General features: G+C 38.0%; 1 pseudogene across 1 annotated transcript; it reads right to left on the bottom strand.

The window, feature by feature from the left end:
* Positions 1-17,141: 17,141 nt before the first annotated feature.
* On the bottom strand, positions 17,142-18,388 carry LOC309856246 (L-lactate dehydrogenase B chain pseudogene; annotated as a pseudogene). Its single transcript has one exon. The product of its transcript is annotated as an L-lactate dehydrogenase B chain pseudogene (transcript).
* Between the last annotated feature and the right edge of the window lie 817 nt (positions 18,389-19,205).

Raw genomic sequence — 19,205 nt, 5'->3', positions numbered from 1 at the left:
TGATTGGTATGGCCAGTACCATATTGAATAAAATGGTTAAGAGTCAAAATCTTTGTCTTGTTCCTGATCTTAGGTGAAAAGCTATGTTTTCCCCACTGAGAATCATGTTAGCTGTGAGATTTCATGTATGGCCTTTATTATGTTGAGGTATGTTTACCTTATATCAATTTCTTTTTTTTTTTAAATCATGAGTGGATGCTGTACTTTGTCAAATGCTTTTTCTGCATCTATTGACATGATCATATGCTTTCTCTTATTGATGTGATGTATCACTTTGATTTGTGTGTATGGAACCACCTTTGCATTCCAGGGATAAACCCCACTTAATTGTGGTGAGTGGTTTTTTAAAATGCATTTTTAGATTCAGTTTGCTAGCATTTTGTTGAGTATTTTTGCATATATTTTCATCAGAGATATTAGTCTGTAGTTCTTTTATTGTGGTATATTTATCTGGTTTTGGTATCATGGAAATGCTGGTCTCATAGAGTGCATTTATAAGTTTTCCTTCCTCTTCCAATTTTTGGAATATTTTGAGTAGAATGGGTATTAACTCTTCTAGTTATCTACAGAGGTTCTCTTTGCCTGTTCTGGGCAGTGCCTTGTTCCTGGCCAGTGGGGTACTTTTTAACAAGGTGTATGATGATCTGTTTGTGAAATGTGACCTGTCACCACAGCCACTGGAACCAAGGCCCTGCAAAAGCAGAAGTTGGAAAATGCCATGCTGGTGAGCTTTGTGCAGATCTTCTAGGGGTGGGGCCTGCCTTAGTGGGACTGAGGCAAGGGTGACTTGGAAGGATGGATCTGTAGAATACTCAGAGGATGGAGCTTGGTTTGAGCAAGTTAGGTAGGGAGTATTGGTGCTGTGCTGGTTCCTGCAGGTGGTAACGCATTTATGCTGAGAAGCAGAGGAGGGAAATGGTGCCTGTTAGCTCTTTGTTTCTGGAAGGGTCTCACTGTGAATCCTGCTTCTCCTGGATAAGCTCTGAGATGAGTATATCACTCTCCCTCCCATGCCCCAGCCCTTTTTCAACCTGCTGCTTCTGTGCTGCATCTCTGCTGTCTGTTTGTTGTGCTGTCTCTTTAATGGTGGAAACTTAGCTTCCTGTCACGCTCCATGCTCTCCCAGAACCATGTCTGCTGATTTTTAAAATTCTAGGCTTTAAGTCCCACTGTTTGTAATAATTTAGGAAATTTGGACCCTCTCACTTTCAAAGGCAAATATTGTAGGGATTCATCTTAACTGTATGGGCTCTCCAGTGTGAGTGATATTCTGTTTCTCTTTGTTCCCCACTCCTGAATCTATCTCCCAGCCTAAGTTGGGCTTGGCCCATTTTGCTCCCTACCCCATCTCTGCCTTTTTTTTTTTTTTTTAACCCTCTTTGATGTGGCCTCTTCTCTACCTTTAGTTGTGGGGTTCTGCTAGTCTTCAGGTCACTTTCTGGGTTGTTCACACAAACAGGAGTGTTATCTAGTTGTATCTATGGGATGAGGCAAGCTGAGGGATTCTTTTTTTTTAAAGATTTTATTTATTCACCTGACAGAGAGAGATCACAAGTATGCAGAGAGGCAGGCAGAGAGAGAGGGGGAAGCAGGCTCCCTGCTGAGCAGAGAGCCCAATGCGGGACTCGATCCCAGGACCCTGAGATCATGACCCAAGCCGAAGGCAGCAGCTTAACCCACTGAGCCACCCAGGCGCCCCAAGCTGAGGGATTCTTACTGTGCCATCTTCCCAGCCTCCTTTCCACTCAACCAACTTTTGGAAATTTTTATATTAATTCTTTAATAATATTATTTTCTCCCTTTCCTCTGTTTACTGTTTTATAATTCTTCATAATATGATATTGCCTCTATGGGATTGAACCTCTTTGTCAGTTATCACTGCTTTTATATTTATTTTACTTCTATCTTTCTCTCTAAACCAATACATGTATTTCTTCAAGTGTTTTTTGCCCCCCCCCCCCAGGTACTCTATTAGTTTGCCTTCATATAACAATCATGTGTTTTCCTAATAGTTTCTTTTAACATTCAATTTGATTTTTTAAAAGGATTTTATTTATTTATTTGACAGAGAGAAATCACAAGTAGATGGAGAGGCAGGCAGAGAGAGAGAGAGGGAAGCAGGCTCCCTGCTGAGCAGAGAGCCCGATGCGGGACTCCATCCCAGGACCCTGAGATCATGACCTGAGCTGAAGGCAGCGGCTTAACCCACTGAACCACCCAGGCGCCCCTCAATTTGATTTTTAATTAAGCTTTTCCTTTAAAGAAAATTATAGATTTATATGCACTTGTACAAAGTAATAAAAATCCCATATACCCACCCCCTACCCAATTTTTTCCATTGAGAACATCTTGTGAAACTATAATGTAGTATCCTAACTGAAATATTGAAATTTATACAGTCAAAATAAAGACGTTTCCATCACAAGAATGTCACATGTTTGCTTTTTTATAGTCCCACTCACTTCTCTCCCAGTCCACCCCTTCTGTTAACCACTGGTGACCATGATCTGTTCTACATTTTTATAATTTTATAATTTCAAGAATTTCATATAAGACTTATGTATATATAGTGTTTATATAGTATGCATTTGGCTTTGTTCTTATAGCATAATTCTCTGACAGTTCATACAGGTTGTTACTTCTATCATTTTTCCCTTGCTTTTTAGTGCTTAGTCCTATTCCACAGTATGGATGTATCACTATTTAACCAATCATCCATTGAAGGATATTTGAATTGTTTCCAAGTTTGGGCTATTACTAATAAAACTGGTATAAACATTCATGTATTCATGTTTGTATGAATTTAAATTGTTCTTTCTCTGTTCCCTGTTCAATTACACCCCAGGGGTGTAATTGATGGCTTGTGTGGTAGTTGCATGTTTAGTTATTTAAGAAGCTGTCAAACTGTTTTCCCAAGGGATTGTAAAATTTTACATTCCCACCAGCAGTATATGATGTTATTATATGTCTTTGAGAATACTAATTAAATTATTTAAAAATGTTCTCATTCCTGAATTTACATTTATTCTGGGCTTGGTATTCTGCCATTGTTTCTAAACCTACTTTTTTATTCTCTTGATTTTTCTTATATGTATTAAGTCTTAGTCACCTGTTCATGTACTTCAGAACGAAGTGTTTGCTTGATTATTATTGGTAGGCTGAATTTGGTTTTCTGTGCTATTGTGTAGGTTGGTGTTTTTCCTGATAAACTGCTCACATGGTTGTGAAACCTAAATGGATGTTTGTTTCTGGGGACATGGCTGGACATCTTGAAAGGCAAGCTTCATTTTTAGATGTCTCTGTGAAGTGTGACAATATTAGGCTTGGGGTGCCCAGATACCTGACTGGGAAAGGCATTAATTCTTGTGTCAAAAATCAGTATGTGAAGGCCTAACTACTCACGGAGTTAAGCACTTCAGTTCTGGAGTGTGTGTGTGTGTGTGTGTGTGTTTATACGCACACATGCATGCATTTTGAACATGGGGCAGGAGTCAGGGAATGAACTTTATGCTTCTCTTTATGAAGGAGGATAGGATGAGTATGGAGACTGGCCAATTTCTCAAAGACAGTCATTAAAATTAATATCCTTATAGCCTCACTATTCACCATCTCTCTGGAACAGTTGTATAGAATGGGATAATGGTGGAGACTGGCGCAATTTTTTGTTAGTCATTCAAAATAATAGATATACCCCTCTCTACTTACAGACTTAAGGAATAGATCCTCACTGGGGTTTTCCCATGAAGATCAACTTATACTTTAGCTATTATATTCATGTAATCAAAACCTCATTTAAAATATAGCAAGGGAAGTACCTACTTTAGGCTCCAGGCTTTTAGATGATCCCATATTACAAACACATAAAAAGCTAAATTTATTAAAGGACATATAGTATAGCAACATCTGTCACTTAGCATCTACATTCAGACCTGCATGCATAAGCATAACCGTACGTTCTATTGTGACTCACATTATTTAGATCCAGGAAAAAGACCCATTTTCTTTTTTCTTTTTTTTTTTTTTTTTAAAGATTTTATTTATTTATTTGGCAGAGATCACAAGCAGGCAGAGAGGCAGAGAGAGAGAGAGAGAGGAGGAAGCAGGCTCCCTTCCGAGCAGAGAGCCCGATGCGGGACTCGATCCCGGGACCCCGAGATCATGACCTGAGCCGAAGGCACGGCTTAACCCACTGAGCCACCCAGGCGCCCGAAAAAGACCCATTTTCTAACCTGCTTTGCTATGTGTCCAAATGTATCCAAATACCATAGAGTTTTATGTGTTGGAAACAGATAGTGTTTCAGAGTATAAGAAACATTTGAATGCCCTATGTAACAAAAACCACAAATTAATTCACTCGTTCTATCTTTTGTCCCAGATATCATGAATCCAATAAATTTTTGCTTAAGAAAGTACTATTTCCTAGTAGTTTCAAGTATCCTTTTATTTCCTTCTCTTTCTGTTCCAAATCTTTTTTAGGGAGGGACACACAAATCTACATGATTTTTTTTTTTTTTACCCATTGCACAATGCAGCTGAGAACAATTTTGCAACATTTTATAATTTATATTACTCCTAAACGTGCATATATACAGTTGAAGATGTAGCATGCATTAAACATGATACCATTTCTTTAAGCTGGTAATAAGGACATTGAAGGGAGCTAAGAAAAAGCAAGAGAAGATTCCCCTACAGGTTTCAGAGGCAGATTGCCTCTGGTAACACACTGGTTTCTGATGTCTAGCCTCTAGAACAGAGACAATACATTTTTATAGTTTTAAGTTACCTGTTTTATGGTACTTTGTAACAGCTGGCCTAGGAAATGAATGCACTATTTTGTATGGTTTCTATTATGTTAAGTTTTTTGAGGATTTTGTCTTATGGCCCAAAGTATCAACTATCTTCATGTATATTCCCTGAGCCCTTGCACTTAATGGTACAGTTGTTGGATATAACGATCTTTCACTGTTGAGTAGATGAAGGTAATAGTGGTTATCAAATCAAATGAATCAAAACGATTTGATTTAGTTAATTTATTATTTATTGATTGATTGATGAAAGAACTGTATTTTATTTTATTTTATTTTTTTTTCAGTGTTCCAAGATTCATTGTTTATGCACCACAGCCAGTGCTCCATGCAATATCTGCCCTCCTTAATACTACACTTACTTTATTTTCTATATATTCCATCATGTCCTGAGAGGGATGTTCATTCTGTACTTATGAATGCTGATTTTTCTATTTCTCAGTTCTGTCTGTCAATTTTTAATTCTAACCACAGCAGTGATAATATGCTTCATATTCAATTTTTATACATTTTCTTACCTTTTTGCTTTCACACTGTGCATTTTTTATTAAGTTGTTTCCATTAAAAAACATATTTTTTCTATTTTTTAAGATTTATTATTTATTTCAGAGAAAGAGAAAGTGTGAGTAGGGGGAGAGGGAGGGGAAGAGAGAGAGAAACTGAGGCAGGCTACACACCCAAATCAGAGCTTGATGTGAGGCTTGATGCCTTGATCCCAAGATCATGAACCCATTGGAAATCAAGAGTATGACACTTAACTATCAGAGCTGCCCAAGTGCTCCAATAGTTTATACTTTATTTTATTTCTAGTCTGGCAATCTCTGCCTTTTTATTCTAATGTTAGTCCATTTGTTAACTGGACCAGTGTAGTTAGTTACTTTGTCTTTCCTGTGGGTCCAGATTTTTGTCTGCATAATTTCTCTTCAGCCTAATAAACTTCTTTTATCAATTATTATATTGTATATCTGCTTGGGACAAATTTTCTCAGCTTGTACCTGAAGAAATATATAGAGTGCTTTTCTTTAATATTCATAATTTAAAAGACACTTTCCTTGTGTTCTTCTAGATTCAGATTTTACATTTATGTTTATGAGACAGCTGAAATGAAATTTTGTGTATGGAATAAAAGAGGATTCAAGTTTATATTTTTCCCCATATTTCTTCATACCATACCTCTGAGTATCATTTTCTTTTTATTAATATATAATGTGCTATTTGCCCTAAGGGTACAGGTCTGTGAATCATCAGACTTACACATTTCATAGCACTCACCATAGCACCTACCCTCCCCAAGGTCCACAACCCAGCCGCCCTATCCCTATCCCCCCTGCCCCATCAACCCTCAGTTTGTTTTGTGAGATTAAGAGTCTTTTATGGTTTGTCTACCTCCCTATCCCATCCTATTTCACTTATTCCCACCCTACCCACCACGATACCCTGCACTGCCTCTCAAATTCCTCTTATCAGAGAGATCATGTGATGATTGATTTATTTTGCTCAGCTTGATACCTCTAGTTCCATCCATGTTGTTGCAAATAGCAAGGTTTCATTTCTTTTGATGGCTGCACATTATTCCATTGTATATATACACCACATCTTCTTCATCCCTTCAACTGTTGATGGACATCTAGGTTCTTTCCATAGTTTGGTTATTGTGGACATTGCTGCTATAAACACTTGGGGGCATGTGCCCCTTTGGATCACTTCATTTGTATCTTTAGGGTAAATACCCAGTAGTGCAATTGCTGGGTCGTAGGTAGCTCTATTTTCAACTTTTTAAGGAACCTCCATACTGTTTTCCAGAGTGGCTGCACCCATTTGCATTCCCACCAACAGTGTAGGAGGGCTCCCCTTTCTGCATCCTTGTCAGCACCTGTCGTTTCCTGACTTGTTAATTTTAGCCATTCTGACTCATGTGAGGTGGTATTTCACTGTGGTTTTGATTTGTATTTCCCTGATGCTGAGTAATGTTGAGCACTTTTTCATGCGCCTTTTGTCCATCTGGATGTCTTCTTTTGCAGAAATGTCTATCCATGTTTTTGCTCATTTCTTGATTGGATTATTTGTTCTTTGGATGTTGAGTTTGATAAGTTCTTTATAGATTTTGGGTATTAGCCCTTTATTTGATATTTCATTTGACAATATCTTCTCCCATTCTGTCAGTTGTCTTTTGGTTTTGTTGACTGTTTCCTTTGCTGTGCAAAAGGAAAAGAATCTTGATGAAGTCCCAATAGTTCATTTTTGCCCTTAATTCCCTTGCCTTTGATGGTGCTTCTATGAAGAAGTTGCTGCAGCTGAGGTAGAAGAGGTTGCTGCCTGTGCTCTCCTCAAGAATTTTGATGGATTCCTGTCTCAGACTGAGGTCTTTCATCCATTTGGGGTCTATTTTTGTGTGTGGTGTAAGGAAATGGTCCAATTTCATTCTTCTGCATGTGGTTGTCCAATTTTCCCAACACCATTTATTGAGGAGACTGTCTTTTTTCCATTGGACATTCTTTCCTGCTTTGTTGAAGATTAGTTGACTATATAGTTGAGGGTCCATTTCTGGCCCTCTATTTTCTTCCATTGATCTATGTGTCTCTTTTTGTACCTGTACCATATGGTCTTGTTTACAGCTTTGTAATAGAGCTTGAAGTCTGGAATTGTGATACCACCAACTTTGGCTTTCTTTTTCAACATTCCTCTAGCTATTCAGGGTCTTTTCTTGTTCCATATAAGTTTTAGGATTATTTGCTATTTGATAGGGATTGTGTTAAATGTGTAGTTTGCTTTAGGTAGCATAGACATTTTCACAATATTTGTCCTCCCAATCCATGAGCATGGAAAGTTTTTCCATTTTTTTGTGTCTTCAGTTTCTTCCATGTGTACTTTATAGTTTTCTGAGTACAGATTCTTTGCCTCTTTGGTTAGGTTTATTCCTTGGTATCTTACGGTTTAAGTGCAATTGTAAATGGGATAGACTCCTTAATTTCTCTTTCTTCTGTCTTTCTGTTTGTGTATAGAAATGCAACTGATTTCTGTGCATTGATTTTATATCCTGGCACTTTACTGAATTCCTGTATGAGTTCTAGCAGTTTTGGAGTGGGGCCTTTTGGGGTTTCCACATAAAATATCATATCATCTGCAGAGTGGAGGGTTTGACTTCTTCTTTGCCAATTCAGATACTTTTAATTTCCTTTTGTTGTCTGATTGCTGAGGCTAGGACTTCTAGTACTGTGCTGAATATCAGTGGTGATAGGGGACATCCCTGCCATGTTCCTGACCTTAGGCAAAAAGCTCTCAGTTTTTCCCCATTGAGAATGATATTTGCTGTGGGTTTTTCATAGATGGTTTTGATGATATTGAGATATGTACACTCTATGCCTACAATTTGATGAGTTTTGATCAAGAAAGGATGCTGTACTTTGTCGAATGCTTTTTCGGCATCTATTGAGAGTATCGTATGGTTCTTGTTCTTTCTTTTATTAATATATCATATCACATTGATTGATTTGCAGATGTTGAATCAATCTTGTAGCCCATGAATAAATCCCACTTGGTCGTGGTGAATAATCTTTTTAATGCACTGTTGGATCCTATGGGCTAGTATTTTGGTGAGAATTTTTGCATCCGTGTTCATCAGGGATATTGGTTTGTAATCCTCCTTTCTGTTGGGGTCTTTGTCTGGTTTTGGGATGCAGGTAATGCTGGCCTCATAAAATGAGTTTGGAGGTTTTCCTTCCATTTCTAATTTTTGGAACATTTTCAGGAGAATCGGTATTAATTCAGGTGCCTGGGTGGCTCAGGGAGTTAAGCCTCTGCCTTCAGCTCAGGCCATGATCTAAGGGTCTAGGGATTGATCCCCACATCAGGCTCTTTGCTTAGCAAGGAGCCTGTTCCCCCTCCTTTCTCTGCCTGCCTCGCTTCCTACTCTGATCTCGTTCTCTCTGTCAAATAAATAAAAATAAAATCTTTAAAAAAGAAAGACAAGTATTAAATTCTTCTTTAAATGTTTGGTAGAATTCCCCTGGGAGGCTGTCTGGCCCTGGGCTCTTGTTTGTTGAGAGATGGTTGATGACTGCTTCAATCTCCTTACTAGTTATGGGTTTGTTCAGGTTTTCTATTTCTTCCTGGTTCAGTTTTGGTAGTTTATACTTCTCTAGCAATGCATCTATTTCTTCCAGATTTTCAAAATTGCTGGTATATAGCAGCTCATAATATGTTCTCATAATTGTTTGTATTTCTATGGTGTTGGTTGTGATCTCTCCTCTTTCCTTCATGATTTTATTAATTTGGGTCCTTTCTCTTTTCTTTTTTACAAATCTGGCCAGAGATTTATCAATCTTATTAATTCTTTCAAAGAACAAGCTCCTAGTTTTGTTGATCTGTTCTACTGTTCTTTTGGTTTCTATTTCATTGATTTCTGCTCTGATTTTTATTATTTCTCTTCTACTACTGGGTTTAGGCTTTCTTTACGCTTCTTTTCCAGCTCCTTTTGATGTAGGATTAGTGTGTGTAATTGAGACCTTTGTTGTTTCTTGTAAAAGGCTTGTATTGGTATATTCTTTCCTCTCAGGACTGCCTTTGCTGTGTCCCAAAGATTTTGAAGAGTTGTATTTTCATTTTCATTTGCTATCATGAATTTTTTAAATTCTTCTTTAATTTCCTGGTTGACCCATTCACTTATTAGTAGAATGCTCTTTAGCCTCTATGTATTTGAGGCTTAAACAACTTTCCTCTTGTGATTGAGTTCTAGCTTCAGAGCATTGTGGTCTGAAAATATGCAGGGAATGATCCCAATCTTTTGGTACCAGTTGATACCCGATTTGTGACCCAGGATGATCTATTCTGGAGAATGTTCCATGTGTACTAGAGAAGAATGTGCATTCTGTTGTTTTGGGATGGAATGTACTGAATATATCTGTGATATACATTTGGTCCAGTGTGTCATTTAAAGCCTTTATTTCCTTGTTGATCTTTTGCTTAGATGATCTGTCTATTTTAGTGAGGGGTTGTTAATGTCCCCTATATTATTGTATTATTGTTAATGTGTTTCTTTGATTTTGTTATCAATTGGTTTATAGAATTGGCTGCTTCCGTGTTAAGGGCATAGATACTTAAAATTGTTAGATCTTATTGTAGGACCCTTTGAGTATGATATGGTGTCCTTCCTCATCTCTTATAGTCTTTGGCTTAAAATCTAACTTATCTGATATAGAGATCACCACCCCAGCTTTCCTTTGATGTCCATTAGCAGGGTAAATGGTTTTCCACCCTCTCACTTTAAATCTGGAGGTGTCTTTGGACCTAAAATGAGTTTCTTGCAGACAGCATATCAATGGTCTTGTTTTTTTTTTTTTTTTAATGCATCCTGATACCCTGTGTCTTTTGATTGGGGCATTTAGCCCATTTACATTCAGGGTAACTATAGAAAGATATGAATTTAGTGCTACTATATTGCCTGTAAGGTGACTGTTACTGTATATTGTCTCTGCGCCTTTCTGGTCTATAAGTTTTAGACTCTGTCTTTGCTTAGAGGACCCTTTCAGTATTTCCTGTAGGGCTGGTTGGTGTTTGCAAATTCTTTTTATTTTTCTTTGTCCTGGAAGCTTGTTGTCTCTCCTTCTATTTTCAATGACAGCCTAGGTGGATATAGTATTCTAGGCTGCATATTTGTCTTGTTTAGTGCTGTGAATATATCATACCAGCCCTTTCTGGCTGCTGGGTCTATGTGGATAGATCTGCTGCCAATCTAATATTTCTACCATTGTATGCTACAGACCTCTTTTCCCAAGCTGCTTTCAGTATTTCCTCTTTGTCACTGAGACTTGTAAGTGTTCTATTAGATGATGTGGTATAGGGGCACCTGGGTGGCTCAGTGGGTTAAGCCTCTGCCTTCGGCTCAGGTCATGATCCCAGGGTCCTGGGATCGAGCCCCACATCGGGCTTTCTGCTCTGCAGGTAGCCTGCTTCCTCCTCTCTCTCTGCCTGCCTCTCTGCCTACTTGTGATCTCTGTCAGATAAATAAAGAAAAAATCTTAAAAAAAAAAAAAAAGCCTCTGCCTTCAGTTCAGGTCATGATCGCAGAGTCCTGGGATCCAGCCCCGCATCGGGCTCTCTACTCAGCAGGGAGTGTGCTTCCCCCTCTCTCTCTCTGCCTGCCTCTCTGCCTACTTGTGATCTCCATCTGTCAAATAAATAAATAAAATATTTTAATAAAAAAAGATGATGGGGTGTGGACCTATCTTTATTGATTTTGAGGGTGGTTCTCTGTGCCTACTGGATTTTGATGCTTGTTCCCTTTGCCATATTAGGGAAATTCTCTACTATAATTTGCTCCAATATACCTTCTGCCCCTTTCTTCTTCTTCTGGGATCCCAATTATTCTAATATTGTTTCATTTTATGGTATCACTTATCTATCAAATTCTCCCCTCTTGGTCCCATAGTTGTTTGTCTCTCCTTTGCTCAGCTTCTTTATTCTCTGTCATGTGGTCTTCTATATCACTAATTTTCTCTTCTGCCTCATTTATCATAGCAGTAAGAGCCTCCAGTATTTATTGCATCTCATTAATAGCTATTTTTTTATTTCAACTTGGTTAGATTTTAGTTCTTTTATTTCTTCAGAAAGGGATTTTATTTCTCCATAAAGGGATTCTCTCATATCTTCCATGCCTTTTTCAAGCCCAGCTAGCACTGTGATAATCGTCATTCTGAAGTCTAGTTCTGACATATTACCAATGTTCGTATTGATTAGGTCCATAGCCATTGTCAGTACTGCCCCTTGTTCTTTTCTCTGCCTTGTCATTTTATCCAGTTAAGAATATATGAACAAAAGAATAAAATACTAAAAGGTTGGCAAAGACCCCAGGGAAATATATCTTACAAAATCAGAAGAGACCCAAAACTGGGGGGAGAAATAACTGGGAAAAATAAAGATAAAAAATATATATATCTCTGTGTGTGTGCGTGTGTGTGTGTGTGTGTGTGTGTGTATGTATATGTATATATACATATATATATATATATATAAATGGTGAATAGAACAGAGCTACCCACTTGATTTTAGGTGTATTCTGGTCTCTTAGAAGAAAATACCTCCCAAAATTTCAAAGAAATAAAACCTTATATATATGTACACACAAAAAAAGGGTAAAAACCATGAAGGGATAGAATATGACTGAAAGATGAAAATTATAAAAAGATTCTAAAATGGGAATTCATAATATAAGTTGTTTGGAAAAAGAAAAAAAAAAGAGGATAGAATGTGATCATGCTGGAGACTAGAACAAAGCCTTGTGCTAGATGTAGGGTATATTTTGATCTAGTAGAAGAAATTGTATCCCAGAATTTTAAGGAAAAGAAAAAACTATATGTATACAGAAAATGAGGTTAAATACAATGAAGGGAGAAAATATGACCATTAGCATGAAAAGTTAGAAAGTTCTTTTTAACGTCTTGTTTGTTTACTTATTTATTTATTGTTAAATATTTTATTTATTTATTGACAGAGCAAGAGCGAGAGAGAGAGAGAGAGCGATCACAATTAGGCAGAGCAGCAGGCAGAGAGAGGGGGAAGCAGGCTCCCTGCTGAGCAGAGAGCCCAATGTGGGGTTCAATCCCCTAACCCTGAGATCTTGACCTGAGCCAAAGACAGAGGCTTAACCCACTGAGTTACGCAGGCACCCCTAAAAAAGGTGTTTTTAAGATAAAATAGTTTAAAAGCATTAAAATTGGAACAAGGAAAAGTTTTAAAAAATGGAATAAGAATAAAAATAAAATTAAAAAAATTTAACTTTGCAAGACTAAAGGATCATGGGCAAAAAGGCATGAATTCTATGTGTTGCTTTCCCCCACCTCTCTGGTTTTCCACACTACTCATTGATTGGTGAACTTGGTCTTGGCTGGTTATCCTTGCTGATCTTCTGGGAGAGGGGCCTGTTGCAGTGAATCTCAAATGTCTTTTCCTATGGAAGAATTGCACCACCCTTGCCAGGGCCCATGCTAAGCAATCTGCTTGGATTCACTCTTGGGAGCTTTTGTTCCCTGAACACTTTCCATAGAGCTCTGGAGGTAGGGAATGAAAATGGCAGCCTCCCAATCTCTGGCACAGAAGGGCCAAGAGCTCAGGGCCCTACTCCTCAGTGTGCCTTCAGAGAAAAGCAATCAATCCCTCCTATCTCCCTGGTCTCAAGCTGCGCTCCCTGCTCACCCAGCCTGTGAACGAGCATTTCTATCTCTGGTGCACAGCCCCATTTGGAGTCCCCAAACCCAGTGGATTCTTGCCATGCACTCCCACGCAGCTCCTCCCAGAGGAGGAAGGAGGAGGTCTCTGGATGTGATACTTGTGGAGTCTCTGCTCAGAGAACAGTGCCCCAACTGTGCCTTGGATCAAGGTTTAAAGTAATCCTCAGCTGAGAGCCCTCCCCTCAGCTCTGTCTCTGTAGCAGCTTACTTACTTTGATACCTGGCAGCTCTGCCACACTTAGACACCCCTGGTCTTTCTGTGACCCCACAGGTCCTGAGACCACACTGTCCCTGCAAGGGCTCCATCCCTGCTTAGCCTCAGGAGCAATGTCCCTCAGTGGAGCAGACTTCGCAAAGTTCTGATTTTGTGCTCCATTGCTTCACCGCTTGCCGGGAGTCTGCCCCTCCCCCCCACAGTCTGTCATTCTCTTCTCTACATGTCCTACCTTCCAGAAAGTGGTTGTTTTTCTGTTCCTAGAATTGCTGCTCTTCTTCTTTTCTATCTGTTGTTGAGTTTGTAGATGTTTGGAATAATTTGATAACTATCTAGCTGAACTCTTTAGTGTATACTAAATTTTTATAAATGTCTCATGAATGTCTTATAAAGAATGCATATTCTGCTTTTAAACACAGTAATCTATGTGTGCACAGAAGTTCAAGATTTTTAATTCTGTTTTTCAAGTCTTTTATAGCCTTCATTATGTATTTTTACCTTGTTCCATCATTTAGTGAGAAAATTCTTATTATGTCTGGGTATGGCACTTATAGGATCAAAATAAATTTACCATAGAACTACAAACATATTGCCCTGTTGTCTCATCTGATTCTTTTTTTAAGGATTGCTTTTATATTTTCATTCTGGAATTAAAAAACAACTTCATTTATTTGAAACTTTTATCCAAATGTTTCAGTTTTAGAACTTAAAAAAAAATTTCTTCTTAGACTTCTCATTTTGACACTTATTCATTTTGTTATTCAGATGTATTTTGCATTATTTATTGCCCTCCCCCTCTTCAATGTCTAGTCTATTTTTCTTTCTTTTTTTTTTTTTTAAAGATTTTATTTATTTATTTAACCGACAGAGATCACAAGTAGGTAGTGAGGCAGGCAGAGAGAGAGGGGGAAGCAGGCTCTCTGCTGAGCAGGGAACCCCCCCTACAACCCTACAATGCGGGGCTGGATCCCAGGACCCTGGGATCATGATCTGGGCCAAAGGTAGAGGCTTAATCCACTGAGCCACCCAGGTGCCCATAGTATATTTTTATTTCTAATGAAAGGATATTTGAATTATCCATTTTATTTATCTCATTTTTTTCTTCTCATCTTTTTATATTTTTACTCCACATTTCTGGAAAATATCTCAGTTTAATCTTGCACTTATTAATTTCATCTTCAACTTTGGTCATTCTGCTATTCAGCCAATATATTGAGTTTTTATTTCAATAAAATTTGTAGAAATTAAAAATGACTGCTTCAGGGATACCTTGGTGGCTCAGTTGGTTAAGTGTTTGCCTTTGGCTCAGGGCATGATCCCAGGACCCCTGGACCAAGTCCCACAGTTGGGTCCTTGCTCAATGGGGAACCTGCTTCTCCCTTTGCCACTCCCTCTGCTTGTGCTCTCTCTCTGACAAATAAATAAATAAAATCTTAAAAAAAAAAAGACTGCTTCAGAGATTTGAGAAAATGCAGCATTATAAAATGTAGAGTCAAAGATTAGGTTTAAATTTCTTTTTTTTTTTCCTTAAATATTTATTTATTTATTTATCTGTCAGAGGGAGAGAGCACAAACACGGGGAGTAGCAGGCAGAGGGAGAAGCATGTTCCTCAGTGAGCAAGTAGGCCAATGCAGGACTCAATCCCAAAACCCTGGGATCAGGACCTGAGTCAAAAGCAGGTACTTAAGGAACTGAGCTACCTACACATCCCATAAGTTTAATTTTCAATATTAGCATTAGTTAATTGGAAAAAACAAACTAGTATATCAGGGTTGCCTACACCATTCAATTTGCAGAATTTTGATATTGTGTTTCTTCAACTGTTGATTAGTGATTTTATATTCATATTTGAGTACAATGATAAGATTGATCACACTGTGGGCTTCTGGGTATCTCAGTCCGTAGATCATGCAACACTTGATCTCAGGGTGTTGTGGGTTTGAGCCCCATATTAGGCTTAGAAGTCACACACAACAAAATGTTGATCTGACTGGTGACTTTACTTAGATGTAACTGATTTTCCTTTTCTTTTGCCTTGAATGCAGACTTTAAGAGGATGCTCTTAGCTTGGATAGTTCTTGAGGTACATATTTTATTTACCAGGATTTCTTTAGAGTTTAGTTTCCTGGTGTTCTGAATATATGTAATGCATGTACTTTGTGGTGGCTCACAGGGTATTAAAATACTATTCTTTCTTTGTAAATAGTCATGTTTTAAAGTGCTCTGTTCCTATTTTTTCCTGGGGCCAAAACACTGATAACAGCTACTGTAAGAGAGAGGGAATGAAGTTTTTTCACTTTTCTTCAGTTACTTGGGAAAAGTACCTGTGTTCTTTTCAGTTCCTATTGTGATTTTCTTATATAGAGGTTCTACTAGAAGCAATTATTATTTGTGGGGGTCCACTCTCTCTCTGTGAGGTTGAATTTTCTTTAGAATTTCTAAATTTTGCTATTAATCTGTTCATCTTTTTTGTAAGCCTTAAACTTCTTCTCTCTTTTTGTTTGTTGCAGACATGCTTTCCTTTTTAGCATGATGTTGGAGTTGTGGAAGTCTATTATTGTAATGGATTTGAGGGGGTGTTAGTGAATATATGTTTTATGTTATTATTGAATTGAATTTCCCATTTATGTTATTAAGATTTTAAATTTAAAAGCCATATGAACTCATTCTAACAAGTGGAATAATTTTTAAAATGCATAAATTAAACCTTAATCAATCTCTGTGCTTGTATAGATGGTTAATATAGCAGGCTTGACTGTTATTCTTTAAAAGTTTTGTTCAAATGGTTTGCTCTGGGCTACTTTAGAACTTGGGTTTGGAGAATGTTCCCATCATTCTAACTGATAACTGTAGCTTATTGTGCTTATACTGTTTGTATGAAAATGTGGATTATGGTGAACACCTGCTTTACTTCTGGGACTACGGAATTTTGGTATGTGCTGGGCAGAGAGTGCCTATAATGTAATAGTCCCCAATAAATTTCTGGGCAGTAAGTCTCTAATGAGCTTATTGGTAGACATTATTTCATATGTGTTTTCATAACTCACTGCTAGGGGAGTTTAGCATGTTCTGTGTTATACCACCAAGAGAAGACTTGTGCATGCTTTGATCTGAAATTTGCCCCCTGTGACATTTTCCCTTTGCTGATTTTGCTTTATATTCTCTTACTGTAATGAAACATAGCCACAAATTATATTATATACGAAGTCCTCAGGGGTCTCCCAGCAAATCTTCAAACCTGGGGCTGGTCTTTGGAACTTCTGACACACTGCTCTAATTCATATCTACCCTCTTGAATTAAACAAATACCATTCTCTACAGTCTTCTCTCAAAAACACATATGAGGGGTTGGGATTTATTCAGTGGTTTTCACAAAAAGTGAATTGTTTTAGGTTGTGTTCTCTCAGAAGCAGATCATGATCCATCGAAAAGAACAGAGGTTTTTTTTCCCTTTGGGAGGGGCCCCCAGGAGGCACTGGTAGGGAGGATGTGAGTCAGCGAAGAAAGGGAAACAAATAAAGGTGTATTATTTAGCACTTACAACTATAATAAACCAACACTCAGACCTGCTAGGGAACTCATGGAGGCAGTGCAGAGCATATCACAGAGTTACCTCACCCTAGGGGCCCTGGAAGCTGTGATAGTTATCCTCCAATTATCCATCATTAGCTCAAGGCTGGTCTTTCAGGCATTACCACTTAGGCACTCCTGGCTTCCCCTACCTGAAGATGAAGCAAAAACCTATAGGTGGAGAATTGCAGATGCTTACATTAGTATGCTATCATTATTTACTTGGATAGTGATTTGCTACAGGGATATAAACTGGTACAAATACCTTCTGCTCCAAGGATCATACTATATATAGTCTTTGCACTTTTTTTTTTTTTTTTTAGAAGCACACTACAATAGTTAATTTTATTTGTTCAAGGGCTCATATTGCAAGCATTAAACCAAGCACGGGCTTTGATTCTGTGAGCCCAGATTCACATATTTGGGAAGATAAAAGCAAACTGCGATCCATGTATATGGATGAAAACTAACGGCTCACAGTTAATCACATTGCAGTTTTAAATTTCTACAGCCTAGAAGCCAGGAGTCACAGATCTTTTAGGTCTTTCTGGATGTCCCACAAGGTATCTGCACTTTTCTTGAGCTGAGCAACTTCATCATCTTTCAGCTTCTGGTTGATCACACTGGTTAAGCCTCGAGCGTTCAGGATACAAGGAAGGCTCAGGAAGACTTCGTTCTCAATGCCATACATCCCCTGCACCATTGTTGACACTGGATGAATCTTGGATAGATTTTTCAACATGGATTCAATAAGATCAGCCACACTTAATCCAATAGCCCAGTTGGTATATCCTTTTAGCTTGATGACTTCATAGGCACTTTCCACCACCATTTTATGCACTTCCTTCCAATTTTCACTGTCGTTGTCTGTTCCCATATCTGGATTCAGTTCCTGAAGAGAAACGCCTGTCACATTCACTCCACTCCACACAGCCACACTGGAATCATCATGTTCTCCCAAAATCCATCCATGGCAGCTGCTGGGATGAATGCCAAGTTTTTCAGCCATAAGATAGCAAAATCTTGCAGAATCCAGATTACACCCACTTCCGATCACACGGTGCTTGGGTAGTCCACTTAGTTTCCAGGTAACGTATGTGAGAATATCCACTTGGTTGGAAACCACAATCATGATACAATCAGGACTGTACTTGACTATCTGAGGAATAATGAATTTGAAGACATTAACATTCCTCTGCACCAGATTGAGCCGGCTCTCTCCCTCCTGCTGGCGGACTCCGGCAGTCACCACCACAATCTTAGAATTGGCAGTCACAGAGTAATCTTTATCTGCCACTATTTTAGGTGTCTGAAGAAGTAAGCTCCCATGCTGCAGATCCATCATTTCTCCTTTGAGTTTATCTTCCAAAACATCCACAAGGGCAAGTTCATCAGCCAGGGACTTTCCCAGAATGCTGATGGCACAGGCCATACCAACTTGTCCAACACCCACTACAGTAATCTTATTGTTTTGGATGGCTGCATCTTCTGGTGCAATCAGTTTTTCCTTAAGAGTTGCCATTGTGCCCGGAGAGAACCTGCTTGGAGGAGCCGGCGCAGAAGACAATGTTCGCTCTGCACTTTGTTTTAAGCAAATATAGAATGGCTTGTTCTTAATGATATTTGCATAATGTTCTGTACTATAGAGATGCTATAAAAGTGGTCAATAATACCTCTTTTGATGGACATTTGTTCAGGCCTCCAACCCCCCCCCAAAAATTTTACCTTAAAACAAAGCTGAAATAAAATTTCTTGAGCACATACACTTTCAGAAAAGCATTTTTATTGCTTTAAGAGTGATTCACAGAGGAAGGTTTAATGGATCATAAGTCATGTACATATTTAATTGTCATTGACACTGCCAGAACAATTTTTAACAAAAGAATACTCCTTACTTTGTATTATTATTTATAGTATAATTGTTCACATTCTAGTTTTATTTATTATAGTTTTTAATAATGAGTAGAAAACAATAACTCCTTTAATTTGAAATACCCTATAATAGTTAAATCTGTATATTTTTTCTTTTTCCAGCTATGTTGGAGTAAAATTGCATATATTAAATGTGTACTGCAATAATGTTGGTATAAAAGTACATTGTGAAATGATTAACATAATCAAGCCAATTAACATGACCATTATTTCATTGAATTACCATGTTTCTATATGTGTGTGTGTGTATGTGTGTTGGGAACACTTAAGATCTACTCAATAAATTTTACTTACACGATACATTATTGTTAACTGCATATAAGATCTCCAGGTCTATGAAGTTACCATGCTGCACATTAGATTTCCAAAATCGTAACTTTGTACTCTTTGATCAACATCAAAGTTCTTTATAGATTTTGAATACTAACCCTTTATCAGATATGTCAATTGCAGGTATC

This window comes from Mustela nivalis (assembly GCF_964662115.1).
Source record: "Mustela nivalis genome assembly, chromosome: X".
In the NCBI taxonomy this organism is placed as follows: Eukaryota; Metazoa; Chordata; class Mammalia; order Carnivora; family Mustelidae; genus Mustela; species Mustela nivalis.
The sequence above is the reverse complement of the archived record's forward strand: the minus strand, read 5'-3'. Positions and strand labels throughout refer to the sequence as shown.